General features: G+C 44.1%; 1 protein-coding gene across 1 annotated transcript in view; it reads left to right on the forward strand.

Annotated features, from left to right (window-relative positions):
- Nucleotides 1–3,104: 3,104 nt before the first annotated feature.
- The window catches only part of LPIN2 (lipin 2), a 102,457-nt gene continuing 85,009 nt past the window's right edge, over nt 3,105–20,552 (forward strand). Inside the window, exon 1 of the mRNA XM_062201417.1 lies at nt 3,105–3,180. The gene's annotated coding sequence lies outside the window, so the exon portion shown is untranslated. The remainder of the gene's footprint in view (nt 3,181–20,552) is intronic.

Below are 20,552 nucleotides of genomic sequence, written 5' to 3' on the forward strand. Positions count from 1 at the left end.
GTCTTGCAGACAACTTCTGCTTTCCACTCTGCCAACAAAGAGAAGCAGAATGCTTGAAAGCATTTTTATACGAGGAAAACGAGGACGAAATGCAAGGAAACACAGAAGTTGAATTTTTTTTTTTTTTTTAGTGTCTATACACTCATTTTATTAGAGAGAGAGAGAGAGAGCGAGTTCCCATCTTTTCACTCATTGCTCAAATGCCTGTAATGCCCCTGGCTGAAGCCAAGAGCCAGGAACTTGATCCAGGTCTCCAATGTGGGTGGCAGGAACCCAATTGCTTCACCATCATTGCTGTCTCCAGGATCTACTCTGGTAGGCCGCTGGAATCAGGAGCTGGAGCCAGGTATCAAACCCAGGCACCCTGATATGGGACATGGTTGTCCTAACCGATGGCTTAACCACTAGGCCAAATGCCCACCCAGAGTATTTTTCCAGAGTATCTGGAAAATTACTCTGTTGCAAAAGGAGTGGCTGCAGCACATAGGCCAGAAGTAGCAGGTGAGAAAGACACATGACATGCTGGATGCCATGCTAGGGAACTTGGGCTTTTTCCTGGAGGCAATGGATTGCCAATAAACTTCACCATGGTCAGATCTGTACTTCAGGGTAGCAGGTACTTAGAACTGTGCAGGGAGACCAGCTTGCACATGCCTACAGCGGGCCACAAAAGATATGACAGGGCCTGACAGCGAGCACAGGGAGGCCACATAGTGTTCACTGAGGAGGGCCCTGAAGGTGGCCAACACGACGGTTTTGCAGAGAGCTTAAGAGAGTAGAAATGACAGGACTTGATGGATGTAGAATGGAATTAGAGGAAATGAGACGCCTTCTTAGGTTTCTGGCTAGGATGACTAAAGACAGTGCCATTAGCCAAGAAAGATTAAAGAGGAACAGGCTTTAAGAAGCACAGCCGAGGGGCCTGAATTTGACGTCACTGTAACCCTTACTGACGGAGAGATGTCTGCAGCTACCATGCACAGCTGTGTGGCTCTCAGAAGAGTCCCGGTTGACAAGAGGAAGACAGCCTCTGCAGAAGGGAATGCTGATAAGCAGCATCAACCTCGCACCTGAGAGTGGTCCGCTGTCTCTGGCGATCAGAAGGTCATCACTGACCTTGGCCTGAGAAGTTTCCGCAGTGGAGAAGGGGAAGGCTGTGAAGAAGTGAAAAGGCAGAAGCCCCTCTTCCAGGGAGCGTGGCTGGGAGGGGAAGCTATGGCATAAGTTCACAGGGCAGAGGACCACAGGGATGAGGACGGATTCTTCTTTTTAGGGGAGGAGAAGCCCGGGGCTGCTGAAGCTCAGGGGTGGACCCCGAGTTGAGATCGGGGAAAAATTGAAGGAGTGAGGGACTTCGTCAAGGAACTGGAAGGTAGTGAGTCAGAGGAAGGGTGAAGCAGGGACTTTCTTCCTCTGACAGCCCTAGGGAGTAGCTGGGGATTGAGTGTCCTCTGCCCACTGTCCAGGTGTCAGCCCAGGAAGTGAAGAGAGAGCATGCAACAAATAATGAGTCTCTACTTTGCTTACATAGAGGCGTGAGTCAGGTAGACACCAGAGAATGAGGAAAATACTAGAAATGTGAACCAATCATCGTGAGCGGGGTATGAACCCCAGGGTTGTTTGGAGGAAGAATGGGATGTCTGGGGCTTTTGGAACGATGCAAGGAAGGACTGAGAGAAGCTTGGCAGGACATTCCCCTCTTAGGCAGCAGATTCTGCAAAAAGCCCAAGAGTCTAGGTGGGAAAAATGGAAGGGCGGACAGAAAACAAGCAGTAACGACCTGCTCCAGATTTCAGGCATTGAGTTAAATTAGGCACCTTGTTGGCAGGTGTTTTGAATCCTCCAAACACTCCTGTGGGAAATGCATTATGACTTCTATCTTGTTGAGATAAAATTGAACATTGGTTCTTTCTCTTTCATTCCACATCTCCACGGGGGAGTAAAATGCTTTGAACGTGGAGGGGGTAGTTTTTACTTCACTTATGAAGCCAGGTGAAAACAACATGAGGAAACTTCCTCTGTGGGCCTCAGCCAGTGCAATCACCTGTCTGTAGGGCCTTGGTCATGGCTGGGGGAAAACCTGGTGGAATTCCAAAGAAAAGCCCAAGGAACTAGGGTGTGGAAGTGATCACCTGTGGTGGGAGCAGGTCCCCCAGGGCCCAGCACAAACCAGGCACCCCGGGGAAAAAACTGTGTTGGGGCTGGGCCCATTTCAGAGAGGCACACTGAAACATGAACTGGCATTTAAAGTTAGCACACCCTTCCATTTGTAACTTTCTATGATAAAATGAACTAGAAGAGAGGAGTTAGATGCCTCTAAAAAAATAACAAGGGGACAGCAATCATCAACACCGGCTGTGTAAACGTATTGAAATACCACACTGTACCCCGGAGATATGTGTTAATAGAAATGTACAAAAATCCTTATGGAATGCAAAGCGATTAAAGATATATAAAAAATAGAATAGCCCGCAAAAGGATAAGAAGCAATATATGATAATCTATTGCTTTCAGTACGATTGGGGAGGACTAAGCAAACGAGCAGATGATCTACTGGCGATCAAAAGATTTTCTAATGTTTTATAACATGAGTGTTATATGATTTTATGCCGTTTTACATTCACGCCAAAGACCTTTTTTGCACTTTACTCGTTTTTTCCAGCAGTTGGGCTCTCAGTCCCACGTGACGCGCCGCAAGGTTGTCATGGAGACCACAAGAAACTTTTTAAAAATACAATACCGCTCCTGTCGCCGCAGGCAAGAGAAAATCGCGGCTCCGCCCTCCCAGGCCAGGGCCGCGGAGAGCGCCCAGAAGCCGCACGTGCCCCGGGCCCCCGGGGAGCCAGGCGGCGAGGGCGCTGCGCCGCCGGGAGGGGGAGGCGAGGCGCGCGTCACGTGGCCGGGGCGGGGCCTGCGCGCCGCCCTCCCGCCTCCCGTCCGGCCGCCGCCGCCGAGTCTCATTCATGAGAGCCGCCTGGCTCGGCTGCGGCCCAGGCGGCTCTCGAGACAGCGGCGGCGGCGGGCGCCCCGGACCCGCGCGCGCCCCCAGCCGGCCCCGCCCCTCCCGCCGCCCGCGAGCCCGCCCTCCCCGGCGGGCCCTCGCCGCAGCCGTCCAGCCGCCGCGTCCCCTCGGCCGGCCGCGGGCGCCGGCGCGGCCCGGGAGCCGGGCAGCCGCCTCAGGTAAGCGGGCACGGGCTGAGGTCCTCGCGTCCACCATCGCTGGGCGGACTCGTGGGGCGGCTGTGACGGGGCTGCGCGGGAGGGCCGGCGGGGGCTCCCTCGCGGCGCTGGCCGGGACCCTCCGAGGCAGCGCGCGCGGCCGGGCCGCCCCCTCATCCCCATCCCCATCCCTGACCCGCGCCACGTAGTCGCGGCTCCAGTCGCCGCCGCAGGACGAGCTGGCGGGGTGCGTGGAGCCAGGAGGAGGACCACGGGCCCCCGGAGGCATGCGGGTCCGTGCCGCCGCTCGTGGGGTCGGTCACCTGAGACCCCCCCCCCCCCCGGGTCTGTGGCGCGGAGATGCGCTCTGCGGCCGAGCGGGTAGCGACTGGGAAAGCCCGTGGGCGGCCGGGGCCCTAGCGCGCTGGGCCCAGGGCGAGCGGGGGCCGGCGGGGAGCTGTTACTTCCTCTGGGCGGGCGGTCGCGGGCCCGGCGCCTCCTCCCCGAGTCTGCAGAACGTATTCGGGGTGAGCTGTTTTCGCAAACCCCCAGCCCCCGAGGCGAAGCTTCAATTGTATCGAACGTGCGGAGATAACAGTCCGCACCTAGGGCTCTCTCCCCCCTTTGGACGCCGAGGAGCCCCATTTTCCCCAGTCACTCGAACAAATTAAGACGATTGGCATTGAAAATCCGGGGTGACATTTTGAAGGCATAATTATGCAAAACTAGAGCAGAAAGATCACCCTTCCTTTCAGAAAGTACTGGAACTCTGAATACTTGGAAAGGCTCTGAAGGATTGCCTAACGAGCAGCCAGACTGATTTTTGATGCACATTTGGGGCTTGTTTTCCAAATTTGTGGATTGTTTTTCATTGAATATGAGCCCCTCTTTGTTGAGGTGAAGCCAGGCCCTGCCGAAGTTCTTTGCCCCCAGAGAGATGCTGGCCATTACTACCTATTAAAATTAGGCCTGCCTAATTTATTATATTTTTACAATGCAATGTCAGGTTTGAAGTGCATTTTCAAATATTTGTCATCTGTTTAGTGGCCCATAATATATGGCTTATGTGTTGCTGGTGTGGTGTGAACAAGTGGCTTGCATGAAAAGCATGGTGGGCGATGCTGGAGCGGGAAGCTGGAGAGTGGGCACGCAGGTGCTGGAGTCGAGGCAGACACTCAGTCCTTGGTGGGCTGGCGCGCCTACTGAGCATCCTCATTTTGGCCAGACCCTGCTGAGTGTTGGACTGGGTGGATGGCTTTTTCCCTCCCATTAAGTGAGAAGTTGTTGATTGTAGTACAACTTCAGTATCCCTTGCCCCAAATTCTTGGGACCAGAAGTATTTTCTCATTTATTTTCAGATTTTTAAATATTTGAATATACATCATTGAGCTGTTTTGCGAATGGGACCCAAGTTAAGCATGAAATTCATTTATATTTCATACATATATATAACCTAGGTAGTTTTGTACAGTATTTTAAATAATTTTGTGCGTATTCCAAAGTTTCATGGAGTAGAATTTTCTACCTATGCTATCATGTCGACACTGAAAGTTTAGAATATTGGAACATTTTTGGATTAGGGTTGTTCAACCTGTGTCCCAGATTGAAGTATCTCGATACGCAAATGTTGGTGGGAACCCTTGTAGAATGCTAGAAAGGAAACAACAGCTTCTGTTTTAATTTTTCCTAGCACGATTAAGAGTCAGCAGAGAAACGTTAGGCTTAAGATGAACTGGAAACAGAAGCATTTGAAAACCCTGAACACTGTAGTAAAACGCTGGAAGCAAGTAATAGGGTCAGCTGGGGCTTTGTTTCCTTTATTGCTACATTCTTGTAGCAGTAAATGTTATCTCCCTGCATTGTAATTTTTGGTCTTACTGGACTGTTCCTTCCACTGGAACCGGAGTGCTACCCAGTGTCAAGTACAGACTTGACTTAGAGCCTTGGTTGAGGTCTGTTGAATGATGGCAGGAAGCAGCAGTCTGTTTGCCCTTCCGGGTGACCTGAGAGCTCCTGGCACTTCCTGAATGAGTTCACTCAATTTTCCTGAATGGTGAGCCTTGGATGAATAATCTTGGTGGTACCCGGTGGTCAAGGTGGTTGAAACTTTAATGAAGCCAATGAACAAATACAGCGAACATTTGTGATGTTTAGTTTAAATATTAATGTTTAGTTTGAATAGTTTGGTTCTCTGTGTCAGCAGCCATATTCTATGCCTCTTTGTATACATATTTCCTGATATATATCGACAGCTAGAAGCTTCCTTATTAGGAGACAGGTTTGGCTACCTCCCTTAGGTGCTTGGCAACCTGAGTCAGGAAGGTTTTAAGTTTTTTTTTTTAAGTGTTTATTTTCATTTACTTGAGAGAGGTAGGTAGATATCACTTCACAGATGCCCACAGTAGTGCTGGGCCAGGCTGATTCCAGGAGCCTAGAACTCCATCTGCGTCTCCCAGGTGGGTGACTGGGACCCAAGCACCTGAGCTGTCATCAGCTGCCTCCCAGGGTGCATCAGCAGAAAACTGGATTGGAAGTGTATCTGGAACTCCAGCCAGGCACTCCAGTATGGAATACAGGCATTGCAAGCAGTGGCTTAACCCACCACGCCACTGTGTTCTGACATAAATTGTTCATCTTTAAAATCCTTCCTTTGCTCTGACCCTAGGGATTCTCACTGTGTGTGTGTGTGCATGTTGGCTTGCACGTCAGTTGTCAGGTAGTGGTTTAGAACCTTTATTTTGAAATCCTGTTTTTAGCTCTCTGATTCCTTTCTTGGCTAAGTGCCTGGCCATACTCCGTTTCGGACCTATCATTTGCCTTCTTCATGGTGAAACAAGTCACAAGTTGCTAGGCAGAGCCTCTAATTGGCAGAATACATATATGTATATATATATACATATACATATATATATACACACATATAATTTATGTATCATTAAGACTTGAAAGAGTTTGAAGATTTTATTATAGGCTGGAGCAGTAAGTTTTAGGGCTATATCTTAGTAATGAGGCATTAGAATAAGTTACCTTGGTGGCTTTGCTAGAAACTGATTTTTTGAATTCACTTCCCCAACTGTCAACTAGATTTTTTTGTTTTAGTAATATACTCTTACTAAACACTTTACATGAGTGAGGTTCTGTACTTTTAACACTGACGTATGATGGAAGGTCAAGATGGAACATCTAGGAATCTCTGAGTCAGGGACAGTCTGTGACAAAGAGGTGGCTACAATGCTGCTTTGCCCCTCCAGTCTCTGCTGTTCTCATGTTAGGCCCCCTGCTCCTGATATGAGGCTGGAAGCTTCCCTGCCCCTGTTCAGCTCTTCAGTCGATAACTGAACAGTGCTGCAGTAGAAGATAAATCCCTTACTGTGACTTTTAGGATTAAAATGGTGAAGAAAATATCATTTATCTGATTTGACTCACTGCCTGAGTTTAGAGTATTTTTCCTCTAAAGCCTTTGAATGCTAAATTTTTGTCAGTTTCAGTTGGTATTAAAATTGTTCTAAGAAATGAGGATAATGGGGCTGGTGCTGTAGCACAGGAGGTTAGACCACGGTCTGCAGTGCCAGCATCCCATGTGGGCCCTCCACTTCTGATCCATCTCCCTGCTAATGTGCCTGGGAAAGCAGCAAAGGGTGGTCCAAGTCTGGATTCTGATGAAGCTCCTGGCTTCGACCTGGCCCAGCCCTGGCCCTGGCCACCATTCGGGGAGTGAACCAGCCGATGGAAGATGTCTTGGTGTCTCTCCCTCTTTTTCTGTAATTGACTTTCAAATTAAATACATAAATAAATAATAAACTTTAAAAAAAAAACTGTTAAAAAAAAAGCCAGAATTCATTTAACAAGTAAAGTCTAACAAATGATTAAGTTATCAGTCCTTTTCCTACTTTCATTTTATCTCTGTACAAAGCCAATGTTGTTTATATGACTTTTAAAAAGATTTATTTATTTAAAAGAGTTAGAGATCTTCCATCAACTGGTTCACTCTCCAGATGGCCACAATGGCCAGGGCTTGGCCAGGTCAAAGCTAGGAGCTTCATCTGGGTCTCGCTTGTGGGTGGCAGGGGTCCAACTCTTGGACCATCTTCTGCTTTTCCCAGGCCACGAATAAGGACATGGATTGAAAGTTGGAGCAACCAGGACACAAACTGATGCCCGTGTGGGATGCCAGTATTGCACACGGTGGTTTTACCTGCTGTGCTACAACTGCCCCCAAATCTCGAATATTTTAAAATTCTTTTTCAGTTATATAGGTCACATGTAAAATTTGAATAACTGTATAACTGCATTAGAAAGGTAGAGGGGTAGAGTGGTTTCTAGAATGTGATCTTTTAAAAATCCTTTAGGAATGTGGTACTGTTTTTGAAGTTAGAACATTATTAATACTTATGTGTATCTGTAGTGCTTTATATTTTTAACCTGAATTACCAATATTAGGCTATTCTACCTTTTCTATGGAGAAGAAACATTGGCTCACAGAAAAGTACTCTTTGTTCTTGGGTAGCCTGTAGATTGCTTTCCTGGTTTGCCTGTGTATCCAACTTTTTGGCATGTTTGAACAGTTTAGAAAGCCTTTACTCCCATCGTTGTTTTTTTTTTTTTTTTGAGCATTGAGCAGCAACTGAACATTAAGTCCATTGTCTTTGTTTCATACATTCCTTATTTACTTTTTCTACCAATTCTCTTAATTTTATGGTTGTATTTGTCTAAACTGCCCAATTTTTTTCAGACAGAGTACAAATAAAATTTAAATAATGACTTACAAATTTGAGTCATTTTAAAATCATAGTGCCTTTTTTTCTTTCCTGTTCAAGAATCTAGGATGATCCATTCTTACATATTTTAGTAAATCTACATTTTTCACTTCATCTTGGGTCTCTCAATTTAAGTTTCAGTTCATTTCAGTTCATCTCCACTTCGCCCAAACATTTAATTTTTAAAAATTTTTTTAGGGCCGATGCCGTGGCTCAGTAGGCTAATCCTCCACCTGCGGCGCCGGCACACCGGGTTCTAGTCCTGGTCAGGGCGCCGGATTCTGTCCCGGTTGCTCCTCTTCCAGGCCAGCTCTCTGCTATGGCCCGGGAGTGCAGTGGAGGATGGCCCAAGTGCTTGGGCCCTGCACCTGCATGGGAGACCATCCTCCTGGCTCCTGACTTTGGATCAGCGCGATGCGCCAGCCACGGCGGCCGTTGGAGGGTGAACCAACGGTAAAGGAAGGCCTTTCTCTCTCAGTCTCTCTCTCTCACTGTCCACTCTGCCAGTCAAAACATAAATAAAAAATTTTTTTTTCAATATTTATTTTCCTTGATCAACTTTGGAGGTAGGAATTACGTCCTTTTATTTGCCTTAATATTGTTATGCTGTTTGTGTTTCTTTGTTTTGGTTGTCAAGTCATTTATGGTTTTCTTCTAGTTGTTGATCAGCATTGGGGTGAATGAATATTATCTCCTTGATTTTCTGTCACTCTCTGTAGGTAAAACCATTTTGCCAGCTTTTTTTTTTTTTTTTTTTAAATTTAAGGTACACAAATGTCTTGTATTTTATATATACAGATTTAGGAACATAATGGTACTTCTGACCCTCTTTTCTGCCCACACTCCTACCCTTCTTCCTTTCCCATTCCCACTCTTAATCTGTTTTTTTGTGTTTGTTTGTTTTGTTTTATTTATTTGAAAGAGTTACAGAGAGAGGTAGAGACAGAGAAAGAGGTCTTCCATCCGCTGGTTCACTCCCCAGATGGCCGCAACGGGTGCAGGGGCTCAAGCACTTGGGCCATTTTCTGCTTTCCTAGGCCATCAGCAGTGAGCTGGAGCTGGATTGGAAGTGGAGCAGCTGGGACTTGAACTGGCGCTTGTATGGGATGCTGGCACTGCAGGCCAGGGCTTTAACCCGCTGTGCCACAGTACTGGCCCCTGCTTTGTTTTCTGTAAATACTGAACTAAGGGGAAAAGTAGTGGAGAGAGAAGGATGGAATGAAAGTATTAAAAAAGTAGCCTTGAGGATTTGGCAAATTCTAGTCCAGAAAGTATTTGAGGAGGGGAGGAGGAGTTTAAGCCTGGATTCTTATGGAGTATGGCAAAGGGTAGAGAAGATCTGTTGATTTTTCAAGTAGGTATTAAAGGGAAATGAGGCTGAGACCTTTGTAGGTTGATGGGTAGCAGGGGCCTGAAGGACAGTGAGCTGAGGTGGGTATGGAAAACTGTGATTTTCAGTGTGTTGGAAACTTTTTGAAGGTCTGGTGTGTTCTTCTGTTGTTTCAATTTTGACTTTTGTTAGTTTCATATAGATTTTAAGTAAGATTTAAAGGATGCCTGAAGGGACATGAATTTGAAAAGTTTAAGAAACATAATTAAAAACACTAATATTTCAAAAAGATTGGGTACCAGGACCTAGGTTTAAAAATTACTTGGTTTTAGTGGTTATAACTGTACTTTAGTAGATGAAGAGAAGCTAAAGATGGGGAAGCATCCTTAATAAATGTAAAGTTGGAAAAATGATTTTACTTGCAAAAAAAAATACATGTGTGCCATTCACTTTAATGACTGAATTTCTGCATTTACAAATAATGAAATGGAGTGGAAGGGATAATGGACCCAAGGCTATTGATTTAAATATCATGTTTAATAATTTTTATTTAATTGAAAGGCAGATAGAGACAGAGCTATCGTCCATTCACTCGTTCACTCCTGTGATACTTGTAACACCTAGGACTGGGCCAGGCCAAAGCCAGGAACTCAGTCTGGGTCTTCCATGTAGGTGACAGGGGCCCAAGTACTTGAGCCATCACATGCTGCCACCCACACTGCACATTTGGAAGAAGCTGAATCAGCAACTGAGGGGTCAGGACTCAAACCCAGACACCGATATGAAATGTGGGCATCCCAAATGATGTTTTAATTGCTGTGGCAGAGGCATGCTAAGTGGTTTTCTTAATTTATAGTAATATTATTTCTTTTTATAAAAAGGAAGTATAATTGTTAACAAAAAGTTCATCAGAGATTGAAATATACCTGAAGGCTTTTTTGATATCTTGTAATAAACAGTGGAATTGGGTAATGGCCAAGATAGTTCTAATCTGTCAGTGCATTATTAGTGATATTTATACTGTTGGCAAGATGGATATATTCAGCTGTGCTAGAAACTTGGTGTTTAACTTATTCTAAAAGAGTGATGTCCACAATGCAAATAATGCTTAAAAGGTATTTGTAAATAATCATTTTGTCATAATATCATGTAATAATTTGATTACATGACTGTGAATTGTTATCCACTATGTGGTCTGCAAAACCATCAGATAGTTAATATGATTTAAATCTCATTTGAAGGGCCGGCATTGTGGCGTAGTGGGTGAAACCACCACCTGCAATGCTGGCACCCATGAGTGCCAGTTCATGTCCCAGCTGCTCACTTCTCATTTGCTCTCTGCTGATGGACTGGGAAAAGCCTCTCAGGGTGCATATTAGCAGAACTCAAACCCCGATACTCTAATATGGGATGCAGGTATTCCAGCTGGTGGTTAACTACTAGGCCAGTTGCCTGCACTCATAGCTTCTATATATGACGGTATATGAATAAGGAATAAGACCTTTATAGGAATAAGACCCATTTATAGAAAAATTAGAAAGCTGTTTCATCATTAAAAATATGTATCAGGCCAATTACTTATAAGACAAGACTGATCTTCTATTGTAAGAATTTCTAGCTTGCCTAAGTAGCTTTATTTAAAAGGTAAGAATTTGGAATTTTGGCGTCTTTCTTACGTATTGTGTCCCTTTGTGATTCTTAGTCCATAAAATGGTGCTGATTCCTATTAGGAGCACTAAATATTCTAGGAGGTACTTAATGTTTGTAAAAAGATTATTGATTAAATTTTGAATACCTTCTGTGAGCTACATAGTGTTCTAACTAGCTTCACATAAATTAACACAACAATTCAGCAAGTTAGAAATAATAGCTGTTTTCTTTTTCAAGATTGATTTGAAAGGCAGAGCTGAGGGAGAGGGAAAGGGACAATTTCCTGTCCATTGGCTCACTCCCCAAATGGCTGCAACAGCCTGGCCGAAGCCAGGAGCCAAGAACTCCATCCTGGTTTCCAGTGTGGGTAGCAGGGGCCCAAGTACCCAAGCCATCCTCTATTACCTTCCTAGGCTCATTATCAGGAAACTGGATTAGAAGCAGAGCAGCCATCAGTTAAATTACTTGGATAGGTGCTGGCTATACAAGCAGCAGCTTACCTTGTGGGGCCACACCATCAGCACCTAGCCCTGTTTACTACTTTTTCTTTTTCTTTCTTTTTTTTTTTTTTTTTGTTATAAAGATTTATTTATTTATTTGAAAGGTAGAGGCAGAAAGAGAGAGAGAGAGGGAGAGAGAGAGAGAGAGATCTTCCATCCACTGGTTCACTCCCTAGATGGCTGCAAAGGCTGGAGCTGCGCCCATCCGAAGCCAGGGTAAACCCAGGACTTTAGCCGCTATACCACAGCGCCGGCCCCCTAGCCCTGTTTGCTATGTGAGGACACAGCAACTGAAAGGGATTTGCCAAAGGCCACTCCACCATGTGGCAGGGACCGACCTCTGTTGCCCTTACTCCCATCCCACCGCACTGCCCAAGGACTGTAATAGTGTTTGTGCATTTATTTGACATTTCTGAGTTATTGTCATGTTTTTAACTTTTATTAGATGAAATTCTAGAAACTTTTTTTTTTCTCACTTCAGAAAAAGAGACAGCTCCCATCCACTGGTTCACTCTCCAGTTCCCTAAAACAGCTAGCACTGGACTGGGATTTAAGCTGGGAGCAGGGATTTCAATCCAGGTCTCCCATGTTGGTGGCAGGAGCCCAATTACTTGGGCTATCACCACTGTCTCCCAGGGTCGTCTTTGGTAGGAAGCTGGAACCAGGAGCCAGAACCAAGAATTGAACCCAGGTACTCCAATGTGGGACACACGTGTCTTAACTAGTGTAGAGAACCTGTTACTAATGTCAGCACCTGTAAACTGGGTATAAAAGGATAGCACCTGCTTTACAGGGACCTTGAGTTTCTCTGAATCACTTAATGTATGCAAAGCCAGTTGTGCCAGGGAGAGAAATACCAGCCAAGATAGCGGCAGAGTTGTTTCAGCCCCACCATTCATGCTTGATGCATGTTCTGGAATGAGTTAGATAATGTAACTCTGATGTCTCTCTGTCTGCTTTTCACAGATCCAGGTTGAGACTGGATCAGGTATCTGAAAGATTTTTCATACATTATGGCCCTTAAACTCAAGCTAAATTTTGCTCTTAGGCTTTTAGCCTGAGAGGGAGATGATTCTATTTTAGTGGGGGAAGAAAGGACAGGAGTTTGATTTGAGACAGCCTTTGTCAGTATCTAACATGATACCTTTTCTGTGGTTTTCCCTGATAATTTTGACTGTTCCTGATTTGAGTAAGTATATACCATAACCCTTGGGTTATATGAAGCTCAGCTGTGTGTAGAAGAAACCTGAAGTTAAACAGTTTCTGAGTTGCATGGAGCTTCCAGGCTTTTAATCTTCAAAAATCTTTGCCCATCCTGATTATTGGTAGCCGGTTGAAAACCTTAATACGGTTGAGTATCTGAGTTCTTGAACAGAATTGCCTTTTTTGAACTAGAGCTTTCTTCACTAGACTCACTTGATAACTACATTTGTGGAAAAGCTCCTCTCTAGTAGACTTTTAATAATGCTTTACTTTCTGTCATTTAATCAATGAATGACTTGTCAACTCTTTACAGAAGAACCTTTATTTAAACAAGTACTTGGGGCTGGCATTGTGGTGCAGTAGGTTGAGCTGCCACCTGCTGGTATTCCATGTCAGAATGCTGATTCAAGACCAGGCTGCTCTGCTTCCCTACTCTCTGCTATTGCTCCTAGGAAAGCAGTCCAGAAGTCCCTAGTATTTGGGCCCCTGATTTCATGTGGGAGACCCAGAAGAATCTTCTGGTTCCTGGCTTTGGCTTGGCCCAGCCCTGGCCATTGGAGGCCGTTTGGGAAGTGAACCAGCAGATGAAAGATCTCTCTCGCTATCTCTCCCTCTCTCTTTGGCATTTTGTCTTTCAAATAATTACATAAGTCTTCAAATCAAAACAAAAAACAAATACTCATGCACTCATAGACCTTTAGGAATTCCCAAATTCAAGAGTATTCTTTTTTAAATATTATTTTTTCCCCTTCTCTGCTTCCTTTTTGCATTGATACATAGAAAGTTTTGATTTTTCTTTTTTTAAAGATTTATTTATTTTTTGAAAGGCAGAATTAGAGGCAGAAGCAGAGAGAGAGAGAGAGGTCTTCCATCCGCTGGTTCACTCCCCAGATGGCTGCAAGGGCCAGAGCCACGCCGATCCGAAGCTGGGAGCCAGGAGCTTCTTCCTTGTCTCCCACGCGGATGCAGGGGCCCAAGCACCTGGGCCATCTTCTACTGCTTTTCCAAGCCATAGCAGAGAGCTGGATGTTAAGTGGAGCAGCCGGGACTAGAACCAGCACCCATATGGGATGCCGGCACTTCAGCCGGTGGCTTTACCCACTATGCTACAGCGCCGGCCCCTGATTTTTCTTTTTAAAAAAGTATTTATTTATTTGAAAGAGTTAAAGTGGTTCATTTTCCCAAATGGCAGCAATGGGTGCAGGAGCCCCAGCACATTAGCAGGGAGCTTGATGGAAAAGTGGAGCAGCTGAAATTTGAACTTGTTGCAGGCAGCAGCTTAACCTACTTTGCCACAGTGCCGATCCCAAGAGTATACTTTTGATAGACAATTTATTCAGTTGTTACTTTTGTAATACAGGGATAACTGGTTCTGAAGATTAAATGAGGTTGCATGTTAAATCAGTGCCTTGTCCTAGTAGGCTAAGCCTCTGCCTGTGGCACTGGCATCCCATATGGGTGCCAGTTCAAATCCTGGCTTCTCCTTTTCTGATCCAGCTCTGTGCTATGGCCTGGGAAAGCAGCAGAAAATGGCCCAGGTCCTTGGGCCCCTATACCCGCATGGGAGGCCCAGAAGAAGCTCCTGGCTTCGAATCAGCTCAGCTTTGGCTATTGCGGCCATCTGGGGAGTGAACCAGCAGGTTGAAGACCCTTCTCTCTGTAACTCAACCTCTCAAATAAATAAATAAAATCTTAAAAAAAATCAGAGCCACCAGCCACCTGAAGGTCCAGAGACCAGCAGAAGTCTAGGAGCTGCAGCTAGACCAGGGACAGCAGAGTGGAGACAATCACAAGGCAAAGGGCAAAAGACATCAAACATCCCTCTTGCTCTGAAGTAGTGTGTTGGCATTGTAAGGGAATTAAGTAAATCCTGTTCAGTGTAAAGCAGAGTTTTTTGAAACCAGGACAGGAAGGTATTGGGAAGGGAGTATTGCACGAGTGCTTGAAAGTGACAGTCAAAGGAAGTAACCTGGAGAGAGCTTCATGTGTTTTTAATGTGTAAAGATGATGTTTCGAAATATGTTTTTATGCCTCAAAAAAGTTGTTTCATGTGCTTGCTTAAAATTGTTCCTTGACCCAGAACTTTTATCTTCATGGAATTGACATTAATAATTTTGTATACAAATTCTGTCCACTGCATGTGTTTCTAAATGAAGCTTTGGGATTTTTGCCATCATTTCACTTATAGCTTTATGAATTCTGTTTGTACAGTCCTGAATGTAGATAGAGCCTTATCTTTGTATCTAGAATGTGACTCCTAGAAAGCAGAGTTGTCTTTTATACTTACTGTAGAGCAGATGAATGATTAAGTGAAAGAAAATAAGTTCGCTGGCTATTCGTAGAACATTTAAGTAATTAACTTTTTTTCTATAAACTCTAATAATTGATTCTTACTAAAATGGACAACAATTTTAAATTATAAAAGTACACAAGGCTGGCACCGCGGCTCAATAGGCTAATCCTCCGCTTTGCGGCGCCGGCACACCGGGTTCTAGTCCCGGTCGGGGCGCCGGATTCTGTCCCTCTTCCAGTCCAGCTCTCTGCTGTGGCCCCGGAGGGCAGTGGAGGATGGCCCAAGTGCTTGGGCCCCGCACCCAAAAAAAAAAAATTCTAAGATTTTTTTTCTCATTCTTGAATGCTCATTTTCATTAGCATCCTTTTGTTCATAGTATTTTCTCTTGCCTCTGACAGTATTATAATGTTTATGGAACTTCTTTGCATTGTTCTTTTCCCTAAAAATTTTTTTAAAGATTTATTTATTTATTTGAGAGGTAGAGTTACAGACAGTGAGAGGGAGATACAGACAGAAAGGTTTTCGATCCACTGGTTCACTCCCCAAATGGCTGCAACTGCCTGAGTTGATCCAATCCAAAGCCAGGAGCCAGGAGCTTTTTTTGGAATCCCATGCGGGTGCAGGAGCTTGGATCATCTGCTGCTGCTTTCGCAGGACATAGCAGAGAGCTGGATTGGAAGAGGGGCAGCCAGGACTCAAACCGGTACCCATTTAGGATGCTGGTACCACAGGCGGAAGATAAGCCTACTGTGCCACAGCGCCGGCCCTTCTTCCCCTAAAATTTCCCATTTGTTTTCATTTCTGTCTTGTAAATTAAGCTCTCCACAGATACCTAGTATTTGTTGGCTATTTTTGTGTTGAATGAGACTGAACAGCTGGTTGGAACTACTTTGTGCGGGCACTTCCTTTAAGTGCTGGTAGCCCTTAGGATAGGTGATCAGGTAAGGAAATTTCAAGTATCATTATCTGCATATCTCCCTTTCCCCTTTGGATGATAAATTCCCGGAGAAGAATCTGCTCAGTATCTTGTTTGAGAAAAACAGAATTGGGGCTGCCAAGGAATGAAGGAGAAGGTGGCCCTGATATCTGAGCCTTCAGAAGTTTCTCTAAAGTGATTGCAGCTTGCTACCTGGTGGTATTTCCTGTGTCAGGTCTGTCTGATTTGCTGAGTCAGCTATCTCTTCTCCATCTGTTACTTTTCTTTTTTAGTGGACACTTATTTTTAGAACAGTTTTAGATTTGCAGAAAAATTGAGAAGATGGCATAGAGTTCCCATATATCCTATGCTGAGCTTCTCCTGTTACTAACATCTTCCATTAGCCTGGAAGATTTGTAACAATGAGCTGATACTAATACATTAATATTATTAACTTAAGTCCATAGTTTATTTAGATTCTCTGTCTTTATCTGTTGTCCTTCCTCTGTGCCATTATCTCATTCAAATTGCTAAGGTACCTCACACCTCTTTGGCCTCCTCTTGCTGTGGTAGCGTCTCAGACTTTTCTTTGCCCTTGCAGATGTGGGAAGTACTAATCAGATATTCTGTGGGATGCCTTAATGTTAGAATTTGTCTTGTTTTTCTCATTATCAGACTGGATTATGAGTTAATAAGAGGAAGATTACAAAAGTAAATACTATTTTGTCATGTAATATCAAGGGTATGCTATCCATATGAAAATATTGTTGTTATTGTTAATATTGTTATATTGTTATTGCATTTGATCACCTGGTTGAGGTAGTGTAAGTCAAGTTTCTCCACTGTAAACTTAATATTTTTTTCTCCTTTTTCATTCTGCATTCTTTGGAAATCACTCAGCGTGGTCCACACCTAGAGTTGGAGAATTATACTTTGTCTTTTTTTTTTTTTTTGGTAATAAAAATGCATTTATTTGAAAGGCAGAGTGATGGGGATTTAGTGGAGGTAGAGATACAAGATACTCCATCCATTGGCTCAGTGCACACATGCCCACAACAGCCAGGGCTGGGCCCAGGCCAAAGCCAGGAGCCAGGAATTCCATTTGGATCTCCCATGTGGGTGGCAGGGGCCTAAGCACTTGAGCCACCAATGCATTAACAAAAAAAAATTAACAAGAGACTGTGTTGGAAAGAAACATAGTAGCTAGGACTCAAACTGGTTCTCCAGTGTGGATGTGGACATTGCAAGCAGTGGCTTAACTGAGTGTGCAAAACACCTGCCCACCTTAAGCTTTCCTTCAGTCTGGAGTATTACTTGGAATTTGTATCTTCTTCCCCATTCACGTAATCAACCATTTGTTTATATTGGAGTGTACATATAGATATTTATTTGATACTTTATGTTACAGTCCAGTACTACTTTATTTATTGTGCTGCCTCAAATTGTTCTGACTTTGGCCATTGAGCAGTCTTTTAGTTGGCTCTCTGCTCCTTTGATTTATGCCCCCAGTGTGGGGTTGGATTTTATTTTATCTGCTTTCTTTCTTCTGGTGCTCCATCCATTTTTCATCTTCCAAGAATTTAACCTGTTTCATATCCCGTCAACACGTCTAACCATTTTCTTCTGCCTTTGTATTTCTTTTTTTTTTTTATTTTTTTAAGATTTATTTATTTAAAAGGCAAATTACGGAGAGAGAGGAAGAGACAGAGAGAAATCTATCCACTGGTTCACTTCCCAGATGACCGTAATGGCCAGGGTTGGGCCAGGAGCCAGGAACTCTATCCCTGTCTCCCATGTGGGTGGCAGGGGCTCAAGCACTTAAGCCATCCTCTGCTGCTTTCCCAGGTGCATTGGTGGAGAACTTGATTGGAAATGGAGCAGTGAGAACTTAAACTAATGCTCATACGCAATATTGATGTTGCAGGATGCAGCCTAACCTGCCATGCCACAAGCTGGCCTCTTTGTATTTCTTTTTTTTTTTTTTAATTTTTTTTAACTTTTATTTAATGAGTATAAATTTCCAAAGTACAGCTTATGGATTACAATGGCTTCCCCCCCATAACTTCCCTCCCACCTGCAACCCTCTCCTTTCCCGCTCCCTCTCCCCTTCCATTCACATCAAGATTCATTTTCAATTCTCTATAATACAGAAGATCAGTTTAGTATATATTAAGTAAAGATTTCAACAGTTTGCCCCCACATAGCAACACAAAGTGAAAAAATACTGTTGGAGTACTAGTTATAGCATTGAATAACAGTGTACAGCACATTAAAGACAGAGATCCTACATGATATTTTTTAAAAATTAATTTTCTATGCAATTTCTAATTTAACACCAGGTTTTTTTTTTCATTTTCAATTATCTTTATATACAGAAGATCGATTCAGTATATACTAAGTAAAGATTTTATCAGTTTGCACCCATACAGAAATACAAAGTGTAAAAATACTGTTTTAGTACTAGTTATAGCATCACTTCACATTAGACAACACATTAAGGACAGATCCCACATGAGATGTAAGTACACAGTGACTCCCGTTGTTGACTTAACAATTTGATACTCTTGTTTATGGCGTCAGTAATCTCCCTAGGCTCTAGTCATGAGTTGCCAAGGCTATGGAAGCCTTTAGGGTTTGCCAACTTTGATCTTATTCCGATAGGGTCATAGTCAAAGTGGAAGTTCTCTCCTCCCTTCAGAGAAAGGTACCTCCTTCTTTGATGGTCCCGTTCTTTCCACTGGGATCTCACTCGCAGAGATCTTTGATTTAGGTCTTTTGTTTGTTTGTTTTTTTTGTTTTGTTTTTTTTTGCCCAGGGTGTCTTGGCTTTCCATGCCTACAATACTCTCATGGGCTCTTCAGTCAGATCCAAATGCCTTAAGGGCTGATTCTGAGGCCAGAGTGCTATTTAGGACATCTGCCATTCTATGAGTCTGCTGTGTATCCCGCTTTCCATGTTGGATCCTTCTCTCCCTTTTTGATTCTATCAGTTAGTGTTAGCAGACACTAGTCTTGTTTGTGTGATCCCTTTGACTCTTAGACCTATCAGAGTCATCAATTGTGAACTGAAATTGATCACTTGGACTAGTGAGATGGCATTGGTACATGCCACCTTGATAGGATTGTATTGGAATCCCCTGGCACATTTCTAACTCCACCACTTGGGGCAAATCCGATTGAGCATGTCCCAAATTGTACATCTCCTCCCTCTCTTTTTCCCACTCTTACTGTTAGGCTAGTGAGTGTATTCATTTGCTAGGGCTGTAATAACAAAATTAATTTATTGTCACACAGTCTAAGAGCTAGATTGTTGGCAGGGTTGATTTTTTTCTTCCCTCCTAGCTTCTGAATATTTGCTGCGATCTGCAGTGTTCTTGACTTTTAGATGCATCACCCTGATCTGCCTTACTTTCAGAAGACATTCTTCCTGTGTGCATGTGTGTCTCTGTGTTCTAATTTCTTTTCATAAGGACAAAACTTATGCTGTCCTAGGCCTCACTCTAATGACCACATGTTGACTTGAGTACCTCTGTAAAGATCCTATTTCCTAATAAGGTCACAAGCAGCAGAAGATGGTCCAAGTGCTTGGGCCCCTGCACCCATGTGAGAGACCCAGAAAAAGCTCCTGGCTTCTGGCGTCAGATCAACCCAGCTCTGGCCATTGCAGCCATTTAGGGAGTGAACCAGCAGATGGAAGACCTCTCTCTGTCTCTCTCTCTGTAACTCGGCCTCTCAAGTAAATAAGTAAATCTTTTTTAAAAAATTCTGTCATATGCTTAACTTGTTTGGACCCTACAATTCCTTTACCTAAAGTTGCCCCCTTCTGCCCTTCCTCCCTTTGTGACAGCATCTCTTTTATTTCCTTTACAATAGATAATCCCAGTCTCAAATTGTTGTCCCTCTTGCTCCATTAGAACGTAGGTACCAAAAGTGGATATTTGGCACAGTGATTAAGATGCCAATTGGGATACCCACATCCTATGTCAGAGTGCCTGGGTTCTAGTTCTGGTTGCACTATTGATTCCAGCTTCTTGCTAATGTGCACTCTGGAGGGCAGCAGTAGTGGCTCAAGTGCTTGGGTTCCTGCCACCCACATGCTAGACCAAGATCAAGTTCTATGTTCCTGGCCTTGTTCAGCCCCAGCCTCAGCCCCTGCTATTGCAGGCACTTGGGGAGTGAACCAGCAGATGGAAGATCTCTGTCTCTCTGCCTTTCAACTAAATAAATATAATAATCATAAAGAATGTAGGTACCAGTGGCAGGAACCTCATCAGCTAAGTTCATCAGTGCTTGAGTCTGGCTCAGAATAGAATCGTGCCTGACACACAAGCGTAGCCCACTGCTGGTGAATGGATTGGTGGATGAAGCAGGCTTTACTTTCTGACATTTCTAGGATTGCTTCACTGACTGTTGTTGCTCTTGGAAGTCTTCCTTTCTTGGTGAAGTTGCTCAGTGTTTAAGTCAGCTTGCGATAACACACTGGTGCAGCCTTACATGGTGTTTGTTTTGTGAAGCTGTAAAAAAAAAAAAAAATGGGACACAGCCCTAACAGGATTGATGGGTGGTGCTGACAGCCACAGTGCAGCTGGTGTAGCTTCTGGCTCCACAGCCTCTCCCTTTATCCAATCAAATGTCTTCCCAGAGCCAGGAAAGGGAGGTCTCCCTTCTGACATTTCTGAATATTTTCATAGGGTTCTATTGGGCACTGTGCAGATAAAGTAGGGTGGGAAATTCAAGCTGTGTTT

The sequence above is a fragment of the Lepus europaeus genome, chromosome 9, assembly GCF_033115175.1.
Source record: "Lepus europaeus isolate LE1 chromosome 9, mLepTim1.pri, whole genome shotgun sequence".
Classification (NCBI taxonomy): domain Eukaryota; kingdom Metazoa; phylum Chordata; class Mammalia; order Lagomorpha; family Leporidae; genus Lepus; species Lepus europaeus.